Genomic DNA, 23,658 nt, shown 5'->3' on the forward strand with positions numbered 1-23,658 from the left:
TTAACTTAAGAATGGATTTTACCTTCTGAAGCAGAGGAATGCTCCGTCTTTCTTAAAGAACCTGGATGTTCACTTCCATAAGGTCAGCCAAAGAGTATGTGGTTCCTGAATACCAAAGTCTGCCAAGTGATTTATTTCAAGAGACTTGCTCACTTCCTCAGTTATTTCTTGTATATATATATTTTATAAATAAAAAAACCAACCCAGCAACACCCAAATTTTAAAAGTATTAAAGGAAACTAACAACACATCCTGAAAGAAAATAATACCAAGGCTCACGCAAGATAAAATCTTCTGAAAACTCAAACAAAAAGGAAAAAGTAGAGGGGGAGGCAGGGGTTTAATATCTTTGAAACACTTTGTGCTTTTAATTGCAGCATTTTAAGCAATTTATAGCTACATTTCAAATAACATTCTAAAGTAGGGTCAAGCAGCACGGTGCTCTCTAGATGTTGGACTCCAATTCTGCTTCCTTAACAAAAGAGTGATCCCACCCAGTATTATTTTTCTAGAAAAAGAGGTGCTGCAACTCATCATGAACGCCTCCGTTGTTCTGTATAATGGCGCCCATCTGAGGTGCTGGAATTGAGTTCTGGCAAGTTCTGGCTGAAAATAAGCCCTCATCTCATCTACAATCAAATGTTTAATCATCTTCACCATGGAGGGTCAACTGGCAGCCCATGGCTTCTAATGGTCCTACCAAACTGTATTCACAGTTCAGCAAAAAAGCCATTATTGTTGTTGTTTGTTTGTTGTTGTTGTTGTTGATTGAATTTATATACCACCAAATGCCATTTCATTCATAAGGGAAAGAAACATGTTTTGAACTTGTAAGGAGAAAATGTGTATCTAAGCTTAATGTTAAATATGTATTCTATAGCTTTTGTATATGCATATATCATTTTTTAATGTACATAATTACAAGCAAGGCAAATGTGCATTTTCTGTCCCTTCCGTTGAAGAACAGAGTGACTTCGGCACTTGTGTCCTACACCTTAAAGCCCTCTCCTTCTGCAGCTCCCATGGACAAAGATCTCCCCACCCAGGAGGCACTCAATACCTTCGTTACCTACGACACAGAGATGGCAGAGCCACCTCAAACAGACTGCTTGTGCCCAGTCCACTGGGAGTTCCCATTTGCTTGCTCATTCCACACATGTCTGCCTCTGAGGGGAATCAGGTGATGTGTCAAATGTTGGACCAATGTCCTAGCTAGGTTACCCATGTCATGCCCCTGCTGCACGGGTGTGACCTTCGCCGTGTTTATGTACTGTACTGATCTGAATGTTAAAGGTGGTACAGTGGTATCTTGGTTTTTGAATGTCTCCATTGACGAACATTTTGGTTTGTCAATGAAGTAAATGCTTCAGTTTGTAAACATGCCTTGGAAGTTGAACATGCCACGTGGCTTCCGCTGAGTGCAATACAGTGGTACCTCGGGTTACAGACGCTTCAGGTTACAGACTCTGCTAACCCAGAAATAGTACCTTGGGTTAAGAACTTTGCTTCAGGATGAGAACAGAAATCGTGTGGCGGCAGCGAGAGGCCCCATTAGCTAAAGTGGTGCTTCAGGTTAAAAACAGTTTCAGGTTAAGAACAGACCTCCAGAATGAATTAAGTTCTTAACCAGACGTTATAATGAATGATTTTAGAGTTGTTTGTGCTGTACTTTGGTACTGTTTTATTGTTGTTAGCCGCCCTGAGCCCAGCTTCGGCTGGGGAGGGCGGGATATAAATAAAAATTTATTATTATTATTATTATTATTATTATTATTATTATTATTATTATTATTTATTACCACTGTATCTTGAGGTTTGGCTGTCGGCTACAGAGTTTTCGGTTTTCGTCCATTTCAGAACTCAAACGCTCTTCCGGAACGGATTAAGTTTGAAAACTGAGGTACCACTGTAGTAGAAAACAGAATCTGAGTCCTTCATCCAGTGAGAGCCAGGGCACCAAACACCTAATTTGCACAGTCCTAACCTATATTAAAGGAGGCAGGTGGCGCTGTGGTCTAAACCACTGAGCGTCTTGGGCTTGCTGATCAGAAGGTTGGCAGTTTGAATCCCCACGAGGGAGTAAGCTCCCGTTGCTCCTGCCAACCTAGCAGTTCGAAAGCACGCCAAAAAGTTTAAGTAGATAAATAGCTACTGCTCCAGTGGGAAAGTAAACGGCGTTTCCATGCGCTGCTCTGGTTTTGGTCTTCCGTTGCACCAGAAGCGGCATAGTCATGCTGGCCGCAAATGCAGACTCCTTCGGCCAGTAAAGCGAGATGAGTTCCGCAACCCCAGAGTCGTCTGTGACTGGACTTAACTGTCAGGGGTCCTTTACCTTTTTTTAACCGATATCAAAGTTCTAATACAAAGGTGATGGTGAAGTTTAAGCTATCTCTCAGAGACTATAGCCTGCAATGTGAGCCGGCTACATGAATTTGAATTAATGTCCATGGAATGCTCTCCCTAGGGATGTTCGCCTGGCGCCTTCATTATATATATTTAGGTGCCAGGTGAAAACATTCCTCTTCAACCAGGACTTTGGCTGATTCATATTCTACAGCCATTTAAATGTGTCTGTGGGAAGTGGGGGGGGAGGGTCATCATTTTGCTGTTTTGTGTTAATTCTTTACTTGTTTTTATCCTATATTTTATTTTATACTGTGAGTCACCCTAAATTCTTATGATGAAGGGTGTACATACATCTATTTTTTGTGTGGTCGTTGTGGTTGTGGTTGTTCCCTCGCACATGTTATTTTTTCCCTCGCACATGGTATTTTTTAAAAAGGAAAAAAAGAAGCAGCATTAATTAACACATAACCTCTCTGAGAAATGACCAGCACGCAGCAAATGATACATCAAACACCGTTTCATTAAAAACAAAACAGGAACCCAGAGTTGATCTGGACTTTCTAGGATTTAGTCCAGACATTTCCTATAAGCAAAAGTTCGTGTTTACCAGACACTATGCGGAGCAGCAATAGAAGTTTCAGCACAGTAGGGGAACTATTCTAAAAAGAAGAAAAGTGGGGGCAGAAACCTTGGGAAAATGAAAATGTTTAAAACAAATCAAAGAGTACTTTGAGCCAAATGGAAACTCTCAAACAAATAGTCCCCAGGTACAATATAAACATTGCAACCTTGTCATAAATGCTGGAAAATAAATAAAGCAAGACCAGGCTTTGTGCACACTGATCAATTAGATACTGGCTTGCAGCAGACTTTATTTTTGCAGACTGTTGAGAAGAATTCCTGGGAAGTTTATTACAGGATCCTTCAAAGGGAAAAATCAGTGCTAGCAAACAAGAATGCCCAACAGTACCAATGCCTGCCAACCCACAATATGCAGATGCAGGGAGTACAGGACTTATTCTAGGCGATGGGTCACCAGTGGGGTGAGTGCTTGCTTTCACAGAGTGTGTCTGGTGCCAGCGACAGTTTCTGCAGTTTGCAAATTTGCCCACAGACCCAGAAAGGTTGTTAGCCCCTGTTCTAGATTGTGCTTTAGGTATGAACAGTCAATAATGAAGCCCAGTGGGCCTGGACCATGCCAAAGAAGAACCCCGTGTACACCCTAAAACACACCCAAGCATCCTCTGCAAAGTCTGGGAAACTTTATCCTATCATTAACTACCACAACCTAGCTTGTTTGGAAGCTGCCTGGTAGAGATGCAATAGAAAGGTAGGCTTAACTGTTGCTTCCTGGCGTGTTTCCTCCCTGCAAACTGGGGTCTGCATGAAGCTTCCACATAACCTGGCTAATGGGTCCGAATTATAAATTAAAAGCAGTTTTAGGATCAGAAGAAGAAAAGTCCATACTGTAGCGTGGCCACTTGTGTTGCCCTAAAAACAGAACAAAATGGGCATAGATTGGTAGTAGGCCTGGGCGATGTATCAATACATCGCCCAGGACCGGTTTGAAGGCCAGAGCACAATGGCACCATCACCCGGTGGGTGAAACTGCCGCCACCACCCAAGCCCCTCCGCCACCAGTGTCCAGAGCAAGGAACGAGCTGCATGACCCCAGCACCTCACAGGGCCACAGCCGACACAGCTTGTTTCTCCCTTTGCTTTCCAACATTGCGATGTATTACGACATTTGGCTATGTTGAACAGTTGTTATCGCCCAGTCCTAATCTACAGGTGCAAATCCAGCAGTTAAAATACTTTAAATAAAAATACAACACATCTGACCACACCTGTGGTGAGGTGGCCTTTGCCTGTGTGCTACCAACTGTGAATGGAGAACTTCCAAGCCCCCTCCTTCTCTCCCCTCCTTATGATTCCGTACATTTGAAATGGGCTTGTACCAGACAAGCCCTCCAAATATGGGACTTCCTTGTGGAAGGTAGGAAGGCACATGACCACCCTTACCAAGCTCTGATACAATTCACAGCCTTAATTTTAAATCTAATATTATTTTGCTGCAAATACAATTCTACTTGCGGTGTCTCTGAAGCAGACCCTGAAAGCCATAAGCTTGTTATATCTGATAACATGGCCTCATAGTCAAATGCACAAATTTAGCTCTCAGTCTTAAAACATATTAGAGGCTGATTAATTTCAAGAGAACAGGCTTTTGAATATGTGCCCTCAGGTGACAGCTTAAAACAAATGTTAAAATATATACTGCTTTGAAAAGTGCGAGCCTCAAGGAACTAAGACTCTTAATGACATTTGTAAGAATATCTGCCTCAAACCATTTGCTGGTTTTTTTATCAGCTGAATGGGGTTAATAGTTGTGCTCATTTTAGGCAAGCTAAGGTGTTCGGCTCTTGCAAAGGGAGACAACTTGGCCAATAAATTATCTGGTTAGACAATATGAGCACAATCTAGAAACATGTGCGAAAGTCACAGTGGGGAGAAGCTTACATTGAAGCGTATAAGCACACACGAGACCAAATTATAATCATGAGTGGGACTCTGAACAGATTCAAAGTTTAAACAGGGCACGTTACCAACATTACCCACTTCTATGCACATCCCAGTGTTCCTGCACATGGAATACTGGGAGAAGACCAGGCTATACTATTTTGCCCCAACACTCCAGCTCTCTTCAGCTTACCAGCACAAAAGTTACTCAGTGCACTGACAGGGAGCAGGGATTGCATTCAGACGCCAATCCCCAACCTCCTCCTTGATCCAGCTCTTCTGTATATTAAAAAGCAGCATCCCTGTTTGCATGGAGAAAAAGAGGCAGGGCTACATGCATACAAACTGGGTAGAAACACATAGAAGATCTGGGGACAGGAGGTTGTGATTCAACTCATTCCTCCTCCATATAGATAAGCATCTCCTAATCTAGTTGCCCAAACAGCATTTTGGGCAACTAGATCATTTCTCCAACATTTCTCCAGTGGAAATAGGAATATCCTATTCTATAATAGTAATTTTACTATTTATATCCTGCCCATCTGACTGGGTTGCCCCAGCCACTCTGAGCAGCTTCCAACATATAAAAAAAAAATTAAACATCTAAAGGGTTCCCTATAAAGTGCTGCCTTCACATGGCTTGGGGGTTGGATAACTCCATACCCGCCAACATTTCTCTGAAGAAACTAGGGGCATCCTAAGAAAAAGCAGGACATTCTGGGACCAAATCAGAAACTGGGACAGCTTCTATAAATCCAGGACTATCCCTGGAAAGAGGGACACTTGGAGGGTCTGAAGCAGGGCTTTTGTGTCTTTCACATGTGTTGTCAAACATCCCTGCTGAGATGGTGCAATCCTATGACAATGATTGTACCATATGTTCTGTTTACACTGTACCAGCTCTTAAACACATATATGTTTGCTTTAATCTCATTCTCCAAATAGCACCCAATGCAAAGAGCTCTATGCCATTTGTAATTTTTAAAGGTCTTAAGCCACTGCAAAACTTGTTCCACTGGTTGCCCATTTGTATTTTGTTTTCAAGACAAAGTACTTTCCCATGAATATTTCATGGCTTGATGGCATCTTAGATCGTATGATGGTCAGTTGCACAATTGTTCAATATCCCAAGTAGTTTCATTTGCAATTCTCATCAATGCATTGATACACATGTCGCAAGATCTGCCTCTCTCATGATAGACTTCACAAGTTTTAAGTTCTATACATCCATAAAAATATAATGAGCATAGAAAAGGTGATATATGTCTTTAATCTAGCTTCCAAATTGGGGTTATTCTAACAGTGGCCAGAAGAAAGCATGAAGTTATGCACGATTAAGCCAGAGTTATTGCAATATAGCTCATGGCACATTGAGCTGTGACCAGTTTGTCTGGTAAGAAATATTGTTGCCCTTGATTTCTGCAATATGAATGGCTTTAGCTAACTCAAATTTCCCATTTAGAAACCTCTTACATTAAAGTAAAAGTGAAACTTGTGTTATGGTATTTAAAACACCCCAATTTATTAATAGGATTTTCTGGCCTTTAGTAAACTGTAGTCTAATTATCTCTCAATATTGTCTGTTCCTAGGACATTTTTCAAAATAATGATTTTTTAAAATCTAAACATAATTTGAAGCAGTGAGTAGAATAGTAAAACCTAAATAGCGCTCTTCAGAACTTAAACCAAATTAGCAGAACTTAAACCAAATTCGAAGTGTTGGTGCTGACCTTTAAAGCCTTAAATGGCCTCAGCCCAGTATACCTGAAGGAGTGTCTCCACACCCATTGTTCAAGCCCAGACACTGGAACCTCCTCACCAATAATAATAATATTTATTATTATTATTATTATTATTATTATTATTATTATTATTATTATTATTATTATTTATACCCTGCCCATCTGGCTGGGTTTCCCCAGCCACTTTGGGTGGCTCCCAACCTAATAATAATAATAATAATATCCCAACCTAATAATAAAAAAGCAAGAAAACATTAAAAAACCTCCCTAAACAGGGCTGCCTTCAGATGTCTTCTAAAAGTCAGATAGTTGTTTATCTCTTTGCCATCTGATGGGAGGGCGTTCCACAGGGAGGGCACCACTACCGAGAAGGCCCTCTGCCTGGTTCCCTGCAACCTCACTTCTCGCAGTGAGGGAAGCGCCAGAAGACCTCAGTGTCCAGGCTGAATGATGGGGGTGGAGACACTCCTTCAGGTATACTGGGCCAAGGCTGTTTAGGGCTTTACTAATCCTCTTCCTTGCTATTGCCTTACTGTATCACCTTTGGCCTGCCCTCTCTGAGTAACAAAGGAGTGAAGGGAACGAGGATATTAAGCAGAAGCAGTAACCTCTGCTGATTCTTCACATGAAAAAGAAAACTAACCCAAGGTAACAGCACTGCACCGTGTTGTGTCATGTTCTACAGAACAGAAGAATTCGGAAGGAAATAGTTGAGTTGTTCAGTTACAGAAGGCCATTATAAACAGTGGGAAAAATGTGAACTCCTTAAAAGAAACAAACAAAAACGGATCGTGTTGCTTTGTATCACAGAGGACAATGTCAGATCAGAGGACCTTCCTATATGGGTATTGGAGATTTCCTGTTCAACAGTCTGCTACCCGGTCATTAAAGAGGCTATAATTAAATATGTTATGTAGTGTAGTTTCACCCTGGGCCAACAGGGGGATACTGTATATAGTTTTCACTCAGGTCTGTAGATAGTTTTCACTCAGGTCCGCGGCAGTTATTTTAGGCGGGAACTCTGGGCTGTGGTTGTTACAATGTTGACAGCCGGCTGCCTATAAAAGCAGGCCGGCTGAGCTGTTTGCAGTCAGTTCTATTCCAGCTTACAAAATAAAGAGCTACTTGAAAAAATCGCTGTGCCGGCTGCTATGTCAACCCACTACTTAATACTGGCGACGAGGATGGGATGGATGGACATCAGAGCACAGCCAGATGCGGCCAGCCTCTGAACTGAGCTGAATCACTGAGCTGAATCACAGAGCGAAATCACTGAGCGAAATCACTGGGCAGAACCAATTCAGAGCTGACTGTTCTGGCTAGAGCACTGTGTTCCATCCATCGTCCTTCACGCCGGCATCGGAATCATGGCTTCACTTGTGCCTCTACTGCCGTTTGCGCCAGCCTCTGAATCATGGGACTCCTACCTCGCTCGGTTCGACTGCTACCTCCAAGCCAACGAGCTGACAGCAGTATCAAAGGATCGGAAGCGGGGCCTATTCCTCAGCCTCTGTGGGCCTGAGGTGTTTGAGACGGCCCGAGCATTGGTTGCGCCTGAAGCAGTCCAGGCAACACCATGGGACACGATCCAAGAGAAGCTCCGCAACCACTACGCACCAAAGCCGTCCAAGATTGCTGCCCGCCATGCGTTCTACCACCGGAACCAGGCAGAGGGGGAGTCAATCAACAACTACACCACCGCCCTGCGACAGGCTGCAATGCACTGTGAGTTCCGAGACTTAGACGATGCCCTGATGGATCGAATCGTCTGCGGGGTCCGGGACATCCATCTGCAACGGCGTCTCCTAGCCAAGCCAGACCTCACGCTACAGAAAGCCATTGAGGAGGCTGTGGCCTCAGAAGCTGCTGAACACTCCGCCCAGGAGATCCGCAAGTCCAGCAGCCCGCGTCTTGCTAGGGAGCCAGTTCCGGTGCATCATGAAGAGGCCAGCAGTGATGAGGTCTCCAGTGAAGACGATGACGTGCACCAGACAAAGCGGGAGCGCAGGAAGTTCCAACAGAAGTCCAAGGGCCAACCAGAATGTGCCGGCTGCAGAGGCAACCATTCCCGTGCCAAGTGTCGATTCAGAGACGCCATCTGTAGGAAGTGTTCCAGAAGGGGCCACATCGCTAAGGTCTGCCGATCGGCTCCGTCTGACACCCCCCCTTCATCGACTCGCAAGTCCAAGTCTTCACTCCAGTCTGCCAAGGAAAGTTGTTTCGCTCTCACCAACTGCCGCTGCCCGTCTGGAACCACGATTGGCCAAACCGACTCGCCTACGCGACGCAAGCTGAACGTCACAGTGCTCATTGAAGGAGCTCCATGTGACATGGAGATCGACACCGGGTCTGCCCTGTCCATCGTGTCATGGAGCACCATCAAAAGACTGGTACCCAGAGTGTCCAAAAGGCAACTCGACTCTCACCGCGTACACCTGAGAGACTACCAGGGAAACGACATTCCCGTGGTAGGCGTTGGCTGGTTCCGGATCGCCTTCAAGGATTTTTCGGGCCTGCTCCGGTTGGTGGTGGTCGAAGGTCAGCGGCCAAGCCTCCTAGGGCTAGACTGGTTTGATGCCCTCGGCCTGGAAGTCACCGGCATCAACTGCCTCTCTAACGCAGAGACTGAGGGTCTGGTCAAAGACTTTGCCGAGGTTTTTGACGGCACCTTGGGGCAATATACAGGTACGCCCATCTCCTTTAGCCTTGATCCACAAGTTGCACCCATCAAGCTAAAGCCACGCCGGGTTCCCTTTGCTCTCAAGGCTAAGGTGGACGAACAACTGGACAAACTGATCGCCCAAGGAGTTTTGGAGCCGGTTGACCACGCCAAGTGGGAAACCCCCATCGTCACGCCTGTCAAGCCAGATGGGTCGGTGAGAATCTGCGCTGACTACAAGTGCACGATCAACAAGGCACTTCAGCAGCACGCTTATCCGGTTCCTGTTGTCCAACACCTGCTGCATTCCCTGGGTGAGGGTAAGGTCTTCGCTAAGCTGGACCTTGCCCAAGCATATCAACAACTGCCAGTCGATGATGCCACTGCTGAAGCCCAGACGATCGTCACCCACCGGGGGGCATTCCGTTGCCGCCGGTTGCAGTTCGGGGTGAGTGTGGCTCCTGGCATCTTCCAAAGCCTTATGGAGCGTCTCCTGCAAGGGCTTCCGGGCGTGGTACCATATTTTGATGACGTCTTGGTGTCTGCAGACTCACACCAGCAGCTGTTCGAGCGCCTCCGTGCCGTGCTGACCAGGTTCCAAGAGGCCGGGCTCAAGGTAAAGAGGGAGAAGTGCCAGATCGCCGTTCCACAGGTAGAGTTCCTGGGCTATCTTATCGATGCCTCCGGCCTTCACCCAACCACATCCAAGATCCGCGCTATCCAGCAGGCCCCCACCCCAAAGAACAAAACGGAGTTGCAGGCATTCCTGGGGCTGCTGAACTTTTATAACATGTTCCTGCCCCACAAAGCCACAGTGGCTGAGCCTCTTCACCGACTCCTTAGCACTAAGACGCCTTGGGCCTGGGGTCATCGGGAGACGGCGGCCTTCAACGCGGTCAAGGCTCTCCTTTCTTCAGACAGTGTGCTGGTACAGTACAGTGAATCCAGGCCGCTGGTCCTTGCCTGCGACGCCTCACCTTTTGGCATCGGTGCTGTCCTTAGTCACCGTTTTCCAGATGGAAGAGAAGCACCGCTCGCCTACTTTTCCAGGACACTATCTCCGACGGAACGGAATTACAGCCAGCTCGACAAGGAGGCATTGGCACTTGTGGCTGGAGTGAAGAGGTTCCATGAATACCTCTATGGCAGGACTTTTGACCTCATCACTGACCACAAGCCACTCCTGGGCCTCCTCGCTGGTGATCGTCCAACTCCAACGGTCCTCTCGCCACGCATGCTGCGATGGACTGTTTTCCTGGCTGCCTACCACTACCGGCTCATCCATCGCCCGGGGAAATCGATGGGCCATGCCGACGCCCTCAGCCGTTGCCCTCTTCCAGCATTTGTGGAAGACCCGGCTCCAGCTTCATCGCTCCTTCTGATTGAGGATCTTCCGGCAGCGCCTGTATCGGCTGCCACTGTGGCCTCCGCGTCTGCCCAGGATCGCACCATCAGCCGGGTGCTCAACTGGGTGTGGAGGGGGTGGCCACAAGGGCCTTTTGCATCAGAGTTCCAGCCCTTCGCAACCAGACAACATGAACTCTCAGCTCATCGCGGCTGTCTGCTGTGGGGAGACCGCGTCGTGATTCCCCAGGGACTCCGTCAGCGTGTCCTGGAGGCTCTGCATGTTGGCCACCCGGGAATTGTCAAAATGAAGGCGTTGGCTCGGTGTTACGTCTGGTGGCCTAATATGGACGATGCCATCACTGCCTGGGTGTCCGCCTGTCAAGCGTGCCAAGAGTCGAGGCCTGCACCACCGGCAGCTAAGGGACACACCTGGGAGACGCCAAAGACACCCTGGTCGAGGGTGCACATCGATCTGGCTGGCCCCTTTCACGGCCGGACCTTTATGGTAGTGGTGGACGCCTATTCCAAATGGCTGGAGGTCGCCCTGATGCCCTCCACCACTACCGAAGCTGTCATCCGGGTGCTGCGAGGCCTGTTTGCAACGCATGGGTGTCCTGATGTCCTTGTCTCTGACAACGGACCGCAGTTCACGTCAGGCACGTTTGAGCGGTATCTTTTGGGACTGGGCATCCGCCATGCCCTAACGGCACCCTTTCATCCATCCAGCAACGGGCAAGCGGAAAGAATGGTGCGCTCGGCAAAAGAGGCACTGGCGCGCCTGGACCGGGGAGACTGGCATGAGCGGGTTGCCGAATACTTGTTCGTGCAACACATCACCCCTCATGCGGCCACAGGGAGGAGTCCTGCTGAACTGCTTATGGGCCGCCGCCTCAGGTCACCGCTCGACCGGCTACACCCGGACTTTGCCGTGGCTGAACCCCCAGGCTGTGCCAATGCGCCACGGTCATTTGTCCCAGGAAACCAGGTCTTTGCCCGGAACTATGTGGGGGACATTCCTTGGGTGCCAGCCACAGTAGTGGGAGTCACTGGACCTCGCTCGTACCAGGTGGCACTCGAAGACGGACGCTTGTGGCGACGGCACATAGACCAGCTTAGGCGCAGGGTTGGGGACTTGGACACTACCGAGGTGCCCCCAACTGCGCTTGCGGCCCCAGAAGAGACACGTACAGATGGCGAGGCCCCACCTACACTTCCCTCGCAAACCACCAGCGTGGAGCCGAACCAAGCCGCTTCAGAACAGACTCAGACCACTCCACTTGCGGAGGCTCCACCCACAGCAGCGGATCCAGGGGAGTTGGTTCCAACGCCACCTAGGGTCGCACCACAGCCTCAGCGAGAACTGTGTGGCCCTCCGGACTTGGCTACCAGTCCCCGGCGGTCTGGCAGAGTTTCCAAGCGCCCAACTTATTTAAAGGACTATGTTGTTGGACATTTATCACTGTTGGTCTAAGTATGGGAAATGTAACCGATATGCTTTTGTGCCTAATTGAACCATTACGCGTAGTGCTGTATATAAGGAAACCATTACAATTGTAACTAACGCCTTATCTCGGTGGGGAGGGGTGTTATGTAGTGTAGTTTCACCCTGGGCCAACAGGGGGATACTGTATATAGTTTTCACTCAGGTCTGTAGATAGTTTTCACTCAGGTCCGCGGCAGTTATTTTAGGCGGGAACTCTGGGCTGTGGTTGTTACAATGTTGACAGCCGGCTGCCTATAAAAGCAGGCCGGCTGAGCTGTTTGCAGTCAGTTCTATTCCAGCTTACAAAATAAAGAGCTACTTGAAAAAATCGCTGTGCCGGCTGCTATGTCAACCCACTACTTAATAAAATATGTTTACTCATCTTCCCCCCCCCCAAATTACGAGGGAGTGGCGAGAAAGGAAGAGACGCTGGGAAAGATGCCATTATAGTTTCAACCTTTCTAATGGATTCCATAGAACTGTTGGGTAGATCTGGACACTTTGCTAGAGTCGGGGCCAGACTTCAATAAAAGTAAGCCAAACTCATGAGCTTGGAACTGAGGAATTCCAAGGAACCACTGAAATAGCAAAATTTCAACCATGATTCAAGTCTTAGGGATAACTAAACGGAAACTAAAGTTTATACAAGAAATGCACAATTCATACTCATTTGTTGTTGGAGATTCAAACATCTGCCCTCATACTAAAGAACTAATGGGAGGTAGTGTTTATAGCAAAGCTTTCCAAACCATGTGTCGGGGCTGGAAAGGGGTTATTTAAACCTCCAGTTAGCTACTAAAACTGAATTACTGTGCCGCGAAACAATGCATGTCTAATAAGTGTGTCATCAACATGAAAGTTTAGAAAGCTGTGCGGTTTATAGTGTCAGGCTAAGACTGGGTGGAAGAAACTCAGGTTTAAATCCTCACTTGGCCATCAAGCGGACTAGTGACCGTAGCTAATTAACTTATCTCTCAACCTAACCTAACTCTCAGGATTGTTGTGAACATTAAATGAAGGAAAGAACCCATGGATTAAAACCTGAGACAGAAATTTAATAAATAAAACTTGTAAGCCACAATAATATGACATTTCAGGGCTGTCGCATTGTCTGAAGGCTTCGCTGAAGGCCGGCGGGGGGCAAAAGTCTTTGTCCCCCCTGCCTGCCTTCCCGTGGGCTTTAAAATCGCCCCGGGACAGCGTAGAATTCATCCGCTGTCCCGGGGCGATTTTAAAATGCTCCCGGACGGCTTTTGAAGGCAGGCGGGGGGGAGCAAAGACTTTTGCCCCCCGCCCGCCTTCAGAAGAGGTCCAGAGGGCTCTCCAAGCTGCGGATAGCAGCCTGCTGCCCCGCGCGAGGGGCGCTCTGCTTAAGAGCGCCCCTCGCGCAGGGCAGCAGGCTGCTATCCGCAGCCTAGGCGGGAACTCTTCTGAAGGCTGGCGGGGGAGAAGGGCTTTTCTTCCCACCGCCAGCCTTCAGAACAGCCTTCTGAATGTTGGCGGTGGGGAGGAAAACCTTCATCCCACGCAAGTCTTCAAGACAGGTCCGGGAACAGAGGAGAAGCGCTGCGCACCTTCCCCTCTGTTCCCGGACCTGTCCTGAAGGCTTGTGGTGGGAGGAGGGCTTTCCTCCCCACCGCCAACATTCAGAAGGCTGTTCTGAATGTTGGCGGTGGGAAGGAAAAACCCTCCTCCCACCACAAGCCCCGGGAACAGAGGAAGCCTTTGTTGCCGCCTGCCAGCATTTTAAGATCGCCCGGGACAGCAGAGAAGTCTCCGCTGTCCCGGGAAGGCAGGCGGGGGGGGAGCAAAGACTTTCGCCCCCCCCCCCCCCGCCGGCCTTCAGAAGAGGTTGGTGGACAGACTGTCCTCGGACCTGGTCTGAAGGCGGTTTCCATAGGAACGCATTGATCGATTTTCAATGCATTCCTATGGGAAACCGTGCTTCGCAGGACGAAAAACTCGCAAGACGAAAAGACCTGCGGAACGAATTAATTTCGTCTTGCGAGGCACCACTGTATATGATTTCCTATTTATGCCCTACAAAGACGAAGAGCACTAAGACCCCCATAGTTCTTCCTGAACTTAAGTTTCCTATTGAATAGTGCCTGTGACAGCCCACCTTCCACTGTACTTGGTGCCATTTTGTCTTTGAAATCTTTTTGCTGGGTGAGCACTCAAGTCACTGTACTGCTCAAAATCAACAGTGCTTGCAGATACAACTTGGTAGGCGGGATGGACTGCAGAACACCTGCAAGACTACCTTCCTCCTCACCCATAACAATGCACACTCCATGCCATTAAATATTTTATTTCTTGTTTCCTTAATATTACATTTGTTTGGAGCATGTGCTTGGCATTTTATTAAAGCTTCCGTGTCTTTGTCATGGCTTTAAAAGCAAGCTATTCCTATTGCAAGGCATTCCCACCCCATAATATGCAGAGAGCATTAGTCTACTTCCAGCTGATCAGGGCTAGAGCACTGCAGAGGCAGTCCCAGCCATTGTTTGTCACGCATCTCCAAAAAACCTCAGGTTGTAAGGTTGGGTTAACCAGTGTGTTCAGTTTCAGTTTCTTAAAACAGGAGCAAAAATGTGTTGTGCTGCAGGGGCTAGCAGAGGGGATTGCTCTTTCAAAAGAGGTTTACGGATTAATAGGCGTTGACGTGCTTTAGGTTCATCTAATGTTTCTGTTCGCCAAATGTCTCCATCTGGTGAAGCAGCCACTCGCATCACAAAGGCAGGATGGAACAGAACATTGGTTTCTGTCCGAAAGTTCATAAATCCCAGTGACGCGCCAGAAGTCTTTGCAGTGGAAATATACTGATGAGCCCAGCCGATGACAGCGAATGGGCCTCTATGGTTGCTGCCACTGAGAAAGAAAATGTTTGGAAAAAATAAGCATACACATCCAAAGCAACACAGAGCGAAAATAAGTGTGAGCATTTGTGTGTCCCGAAAAGGCCCCTTCTCAGTGCTGATGTTTAACTATATTCAGCAACAAAAAGACAGTCTCGGTGTGGACTACTGTGAAAATAAATATTTTCATATGGGTGTCTTTTCTCATTAATTACAAAAAAGAGGGCTGAACACATCCATCAACTGGCCTGATCTGATTTAAACATACACACACACTTCTGATTAAACTCAAGCCATCCTTCTTTTTATAATCAGCGCCAGCTCTGCTGCCTGCTTCCTACTTTTGCATTTCCTTTTGACTTCTCATTCCAGAGAGTGAATCTACACTGCCAACGCTTCACGGTACAAGGACAGGCCAGCCAGGAGGATAACAACGTCAGTGAGGAATTTTGCAGCAGACAAAAGGAATACATCTCCTAGAATAAACAAACTCCTTGGTGATGGAAATGAATTTATTTTTGAGACTGGAGATGCCTTTGTAAATGGGGTGAAACAAGAAAAACTAAAAATCTAATTCAGTGTGTGTGGAAATGTCCGCTACGGAGTGCCTTATAAGAGAAATTACTTGCGTAGTTGGATATGAAAATATGCCGTCTGCAAAAGAAAAACTGGTCAAGTGGGATGTGGGATGTCAGCTTTATATGCTCTGAACAAGTATATCATTTAGATATAATTGGCTCAATTCCTTTAATCATGAGTGGAAATCATAGTGGGCAGCTCCCAAAAATCTGTTCCAAAGGACTGGGAGACCCTCCAAAACATCATGGAAGACTTGGGGGGAGCAGGTTTGCAATCAGAAAAACACCTCCCTTTATCGTACATTAGCAGATGCCTCCACTGGATTAAAAGCTATGACCCAAGCAGAGCAGCAGCACTGTATTTCACACATCAGAGTTTTATTGGGCCTTCCTAATTGGGGGGGGGCACCTAAACAACAAAGCTTCACCTTTTGATTAGGGAAACATTGTTCCACCCCCACTGTTCAGCTCAGAAACTGGTTCCAGCTCCGAGGGCCTTCTGGAGGTTCCCTTAGTGCAAGAAGTGAGGTTACAGGGAACCAGACAGAGGGCCTTCTCGGTAGTGACGCCCACCCTGTGGAACGCCCTCCCACCAGATGTCAAGGAAATAAACAACTATCTGACTTTTAGAAGACATCTGAAGGCAGCCCTGTATCAGGAAGTTTTCAATGTTTGTCATTTTATTATATTTTTATATGTGCTGGAAGCTGCGCAAAGTGGCTGGGGAAACCCAGCCAGATGGGTGGGTTATTATTATTATTATTATTATTTGATGTGGACATAAGCACTTTTCTAATCAGATCAGGTGAAAGTGAGGTGTTGTTTCAGCAGCAACACCGTAAGTGTCAACGTTTATACAGTGGTACCTCGTGTTAAGTACTTAATTCGTTCCGGAGGTCTGTTTTTAACCTGAAGCACCACTTTAGCTAATGGGGCCTCCTGCTGCCACCGTAGCCCAATTTCTGTTCTTATCCTGAAGCAAAGTTTTTAACCTGAAGTACTATTTCTGGCTTAGTGGAGTGTATAACCTGAAGCCTATGTAACCTGAAGCGTATGTAACCCGAGGTACCACTGTACTGCCAGGTCAGAACAGATAATTTTTTCTATAAGGCATCATTCTGACAACATGCTACAATCCTATCTTCCACCCTTTTTATTGTCAATTTCAATAGGACATAAGCACATTGAACTTTCTCAGATTTCACATTCTAGTTCTAAGATGAAAATGCACTCATAGGTTAGAGTTGCATTTGACAGATTGCAATACCACACCCTTACATGTAGTTGTGTAGTCGCACATGTCGGGAAAATATTGGTTTATATCTCTGTGTACTTCAACCCTGACCATTGGCCATTCTAAGCGGGGTGCTGGGGGTCCAAACACATGAGAAGAACCACAGGTTCTCCAGACCTGTCATAGGTGATGCTTCAAACAACTCTTCTGATCCCAGACAATAAGCAGAACATTTATAAATGTTAGCAATAATTTTGGAGTGCATAGATATCAGGGTAAAAAAGAAAAAAAGAACCCATCACATAATGTAGCTGCTACGTTTGTATTGTACAGGTGTCGAGTTAAAAATACAAATAACGATCAGGGCTCTGTTAATCCATTAAAGTTCTCAATTCAGAAGACATTTCAGAGGCTGAACAAAGCCTTTGGAATTGAGCATAAGGTGTTGAACTTTCCCCAGTCTTTCCACTCAATCAGAGCTACAAGCGTAAGTGTATTAAAAGAGAGCTTATGTGAAAGCTTTCCCCCCTTTTTAATCTTGTCTGACCTGAAATTGAAAGCCTCTAGAATTTCCCCAATCCCAGCAGGTTTTACTATAAGCTCCAATCCTATCTAAATTCTCAAATATAGTCCTTATAATAAAAAAAAACATGTTATTGAAAAGCTGCTTTGTATTTATTTGTGAAAAAATGACAATCAGATTAACCATGATAGAAACAAAGAGGTCTTAAATATTTTTCACCACAGTTGTTCTCAGTATCTAGATTTAAGAAGAGGTTTTTTTTTTAAAAAAATCTATGTCCCAAAGTGCGGCACAAAAATAGGGTAGGATGCATGGAACCAATGTTTACTTTGGTTCTTAACTTTGTGCTACCGTTGTTCAAAATTAGGCAGAAATTCAGAAATAATCATATCAACATAGCTATTGATTTTTGACAGCAGTTGCTACTCCCCAAGCAAAATGTACATCACCAAAAGGTACATCACCAAAATTTACATCACCAAAATTTACATCACAGATATGCTGGTCTATTTTTGAAGGGTTTCCTTAACAGAATGTTTTACCAAAAAATGTGGACCAAAATCCAACACAGAGTTAATTGATTTCAACAACCTTAAGTACACTTGACTCTGTGTTAGCTAGTGGCTCAATAATTTCTCATGACTGTACTTCCAGGTTCTTACATTTCTTCCATTTCAAGGAGAGTTGCCAGAGAATTCTGAGAAAAAAACAGAAATGGGAGCAGAACTTGCTGACGTATGGATACTCAGAAGTTAGTCCCAGTGAGTTCAAGTTCCAGGTAAGTGTGCACAGGATTACAGCCTGAAACTATGAACCAAGATGGCCTTAAGAGTGCCTCAGCCCTCCATCTGAAATATAAAGAGGGTGGCCTACCTTACAGAAATGTTGTCATGCTAACAGTAAGAGAATGTAAGCGAAGCACATATAATTTGAAAGTGCTATCTATACAAATGCTAAATTACTCTTGAGATAAACCTTCAACTCACAACCCTCTTTCTTCCTCGTTTATCTATTTGGATCATTTATTTATTGCCCTTTGTGCAAACCACAGGGCGCTTTACAACAAAGTCGAATAATAATAAAAAAGAATCATTAAAATCCATAAAAAATAACACAGTCTTTAAAATACACAGCCCTGATATAAATGTTGGGCCATTTCTAAGAGTCGTTGTGTGAGAAAGGCAATATGACTCATAAGCTACTCAAAAGTGGTGGTTTTTGTGTGTGTTTTTTTAATGTAGCCGAGACAACACACCCACACAGAGAAAATTTCTGCAGAAATATAGAGTCGATTTACCATCTATTTTATAATTTCACCCAGCACCCCACACAAATTTGACAGCAGCACAGAATATTGAGGGGGCACTCACTTTTCAAAATGCGCTACCATCCTCATGACATTCAGAAGCATTCTGACACAACCTGTCGATAGACTGTAGATGCACGCTTGTGAAAGAAAAATCTTACAATGTTATCATTTGCCTTGTAACGCAGTAAGAGCTAGAAAAATTACCTGTCTGAATGACCTCAAGGTGAAACAGTCTAACCAGAGGAGCTCCAAGTATAGTGAGTGAGCAAATTAAATTAAAACACACACAAAAGGAGCGACAAGTGCAAATAGGAATTATCGGTTGGTATCTTTCCAGTCTCCTACAGGCCCTTGTGGAAATTCACAAACCAGTTCATGTCAGGTCACAGTAAAAGCAGAAGAAATAATGCAAATAGTTGACGGCCGCTGAATTTCACTTCCAGGAGCTTAACATATTAGGACAATACATATTGCAAATTGCAAGATCATTTCATGTGGTTGACTCCATTTTCCTGGTACATGGTTTTTTTTGTGGTGTTCATGAGGAGAAAGAGTGAGACTTATATGTGCTTCATGGATTACTGTTTTAGCAGAATCACAAAGCGCATGTCATGTTGAAATAGTAATGCGTGGAATAGCTCTAATAAGCAACCAAAATAATAAACAACCAAAACAATAACAAAAGAGGTCTTTTTCTAGTTGAAGAGTTTCACTGCCAATGAACCACATAAAGTCGTACCTTGGATCCCAAACGCCTTGGTACTCAAACATTTTGGTTCCTGAACACCGCAAACCCGGAAGCGAGTGTTCCAGTTTGTGAACATTCTTTGGAACCCAAATGTCCGACAGGGCTTCCACGACTTCCAATTGGCTGCAGGAGCTTCCTGCAGCCAATTGGAAGCCGCGCTTTGGTTTCCAAACATTTTGGAAGTCGAACGGACTTGTAAGTCGAACGACTGTACTTGTACCAACAAAATTTCAACCAGGAAAATATTGAAACCTGTCCTAACTCAGAGCCACAAACCATCAAAACAATAAATGCAAGAACTTCCAAAAGGAGTTTGTTACATCCATGTATAAATGGGTTTGTGTTTTACAATCAGGGACAACCTCTCTAAATGATGGGTTTAGACCAGCCATGTATACAATGCCAGAAAAGTTACTAACATGCTAAGATCACTCCGCCCATCTTCCAACAGCCTGTCCACTTGCCTAGATGGAATTCCATGCAATTGTCACCTGCATGGAATTCTTCATCACCTGCGGCAACCAGTTACATAGCAAGTATGAGTTAGACTAGAGTGAAATTAGGTCTGTCCACAGTAGCCTTCCCCAGGCTGCTGCCCTCAAGTTAACATCTGACTACAGTTAACATCAGCCCTAACCATTATGGCCAGGGATGATGCAAGCTGCTATCCTACAGCACCTGGAGGGGGAAAGATACAACTCCTTATATCCAGTTGGCACCTCAAGTCAATGAAGTTCAGTTCTCCCTGAGATGCCAACACTATGCCTGGGCTCAACCACTTCAGACTGCAGACTGCCACTCTTATGACAGAATGGTCCTCCATACAAAAACATTTGCTACACACACAGGAACTAGCTTATCGTACTAGGCTAGAATCCTATGAGGTGGTTAGGTAGGGCAGGAATCAACAGTCTACCAATAGTAGTGAGAAGGACTAAGGATGAAACTCTATGAAGCACAAATGGACAATTCAACAGCAATCTGTTTGCTGGCACAGGGTTCAGTGGCTTCCACACACTCCATGTAGGGAAAGGGCCGAGTTGTGGGGCCCCAGTAGACCGTGCCCAGCTGATTCCAAGAATGGTGGGATTAAGGAGACCCTCTAAGAATGCTACACCAGCTGACCAAAAAGCAATCGGATCCCGTGGTCTGTTTGATATTCCTTCGTATGGAACTGAGACATGCGCCAAAAAAGAAAAAGGAAACTTCAAAGTCTCTTCAGAATAAAGCAAGTAGGAAAGTTTGGGTTCATTAAATCTATGTTCTCACTTCTTCCCACTAAAGAGTCTGACTGAAAAGAAGTGTGGGGAATGTCATTCAGGCACCAGGCTCATTGGCAGACCAACTCTTGACTTAATAGTGATGTTTGCCAACGTGACATGGAAGCTGGCAACATCAGGCCCGCCATCTGGGAATCCCTTGCAGACAACCTTGATACAGTCAGGTTGTGTATCCACAGCAGTGGCCAGAGGAGGAATGACCACTGGGAGGAACACAGAGAGAAGAAGCAACATGGTGCATCTACACCATGGTGCATCTTCATCTGCCCCAGCTGCAATAGAACATGTCTCTCCCATATCAATCTCTATAGGTCACAGCAGATGCTGTAACTCTCCAACAGTTTGACTTTATCACCAATGGCACACTCTTCCATCATCTCTCGAGACAGACAGATGCCAACATATTTTCTGGGCCACCTCAATTTCTCATTTGTGTGTTTATTGATAATGGCCACATAAGGTTTCCTAAAATTAATACTCAAGTCAGCATAAAAGTAAAGGAGATCACCCCCCCCAAGTAAAATCTAGGAAACAAATGGGATCAAATACATAGGATATTCCATACCTATCAATGTCAAGTTATAAATAGAAATGACTGAGTTTAATCAAAGAAAGGTTAGCACTTCTGGAAGGGCACCTCGCTGCCTCTGCTGGTCCCACTGGTACAGAACATTTGGCTGCTGCCCAGCAATTTTACACTTCTAATTCTGTAGCCCTTTTGCCAGGGCTCAGAATGCTGTTGTGTCTGAATTTTGAGACCTGGGACCAACGGCTGATAAGACGTACTGCTGAACCTAGAGTTCTTTCCTGATTGTATTCCACCAAGACAGACAGGACTGACTAATCCATATGGAAACCTGATAAACCTGCGAGAAGCATCAACCTTCAGTAAAATGCCAGTTCATCATCTTCTGGACTTCTTTTTTTAAAATCCCCATCCATAACAGATCTCTAATTAAAAGAAGATTTAACTCAATTACTGAAAAACTCAATTACTAAGACTGTGGTGACTCAATAATTTTCTTCTTAGCATGGACTGTTGTCCAGTAAAGATATATTGCAGGAGAGGGAGAAGTGAAACAGTAGTGGGTACCTTAAATGTTAAGCACAGAGAATATCTTCACAATGAAAACAGGAGAGTCCCTGCAGATGTATCCCAGTACAATACATGTGAATGTGTCACCAGCATAAAATTTAGGTGCACACACAGCAGGTAACTCCACAAGACAAAAGAATATGTGCTCGGCCACAGCGAAGTTGAATGAGGCAGCTTCCTATAGGTGGTGTTCAACTAAATTTTATTCAGAGCAGATCCACTGAAATTAATGAGCATGACTAAATTGGGTCCTTTAATTTCAACAGGTCTATTCTGAGTAAAACTTTGTTGAATGCCACCTGTTGTTGCAAGTCAGGACACATACATGTCCCAAATCAACACTTTTGGCAGCTCCCCTGCTGCCTCCCACGCCATCTTAACACGCTGTTCTGGAGGGGCCCACAACTTTCTGGACTTGATTTTTAAGGGGCACCGGGGGTGGGGTGGGGGCTGCAGTTGTGAAAACAAATCAGCAAAAAACTTCTCCTGACTTCTTTCATTAGTGGTTGCTTCCAGTGAATCAAAAGTCCTCCTATGGAATGGCACCAGTTGGAATCCATCCACTATCAGCAGTCAAGTGAAAACCTTAATACTTAAGCTGCCACTTTCCCACTGTAATCAAAATGCAATACATATATTTCCTGTTGACTATCACCCTACAGACCCTCTTGGGTGTTAAGACCAGCAAAGGGTACCTTTGGTGCTTCCGACGCCCACAGAAGTGTTGGGTCTGGTGGCAAAGGAGAGGGCCTTATCTGCAGGAGCACCTCAGCTCTGGAACTCCTTCCACACAGATTTGCATCTAGCATCTTTGTTGCACAAATGTACCTCTTGACCCACACCTTTTGCAGTTACGGTATTTTGTTTTGTAAGATCCACCTCTTTTGCTGAATCTATACAGCTCTGTTTTTGATCAGCAGTTTTACCTTTTTATTTGCTAATTATTTTACCTGTTTTTATATTGCATATTGTATTGTTATAACCTACCCTGGGGCACTGCGGCGAAGGACAGGTAGGAAGCCTGATAAACAAATAGATAAAATATCAACAGGTTATAGTGCAAAGCGAGCTGCTAGTGCCTTTTAAGGAACAAGCTCCTTTACCTATAAAAGAATCAAGAAAACGCTCCTGCTGACTGGATCTGATGAAAAGGGAATAAGCTTGTGTTACTAACATTCATAATATCCCACTGCCACTTTAACCAAGAAGCAACTAATGACGGCAGGAAAATAACCTTTCGAAGGAAGGGGATAAAATCTATTGTAGTTAACTGAGCAAATGGAAGATTTACAGTGGATTTCTCTCTTTCATATCATTTCTCGGAAGGTTAAGCTATTAACTTTCCTGTGGAGAAGAGCAACCAGTTTTTCTGTCTATTTCTGTCACATCAGAGAATGCTTCTCTTTGATGATGGTGAAGAGTTGGAAGCATATTGTACATAACATCAACCCCTACCAGTTGAGTTAAATGCCTACAGGAAGATATAGAAGAGAATGGAAGAGACAAATCTGCAACATTACATTAAGCATGTAACTAGTTCTAGTAAAACAAAAACAAAAACCCTATGGCAGATGCCCTTGTCCTTCATTTTGGTTAAAGTATCATTTGTCAAACAGTTTGAGGGTGATTGATAATTATGCTTATTTTGTGGTAAGGAAACAATCGATTATCCTTCGCACCACAAGAATTAACTTATTTTTGTGAACTAGGAAGTAAACAATTTTCCTTGGTCTAATAACATCGCTGTCAAACAGCTCTCCAGTGTTGGATGGAAAAAAATTACATCTGAACTGCTGCATTATCCTGGCATCTCAAACTCTCTTATGCGTAAGGCAAGCTGCATGTAATGTATGCAACTTGCAGAAACAAAGAAAAAAAACAGATCCAAGTGCCTTAGTCTGACTGTAAATGAAGCTCATTCTTTGAAAATCAGAA

The 23,658-nt window shown here is 45.1% G+C and overlaps 1 protein-coding gene across 2 annotated transcripts in view; it reads right to left on the bottom strand.

The window, feature by feature from the left end:
• The window catches only part of HECW2 (HECT, C2 and WW domain containing E3 ubiquitin protein ligase 2), a 194,730-nt gene that overhangs the window by 114,313 nt on the left and 56,759 nt on the right, over positions 1-23,658 (bottom strand). The window lies entirely within an intron of this gene.

Source organism: Podarcis melisellensis (assembly GCF_964234715.1).
Source record: "Podarcis melisellensis genome assembly, chromosome: 1".
Classification (NCBI taxonomy): Eukaryota; Metazoa; Chordata; class Lepidosauria; order Squamata; family Lacertidae; genus Podarcis; species Podarcis melisellensis.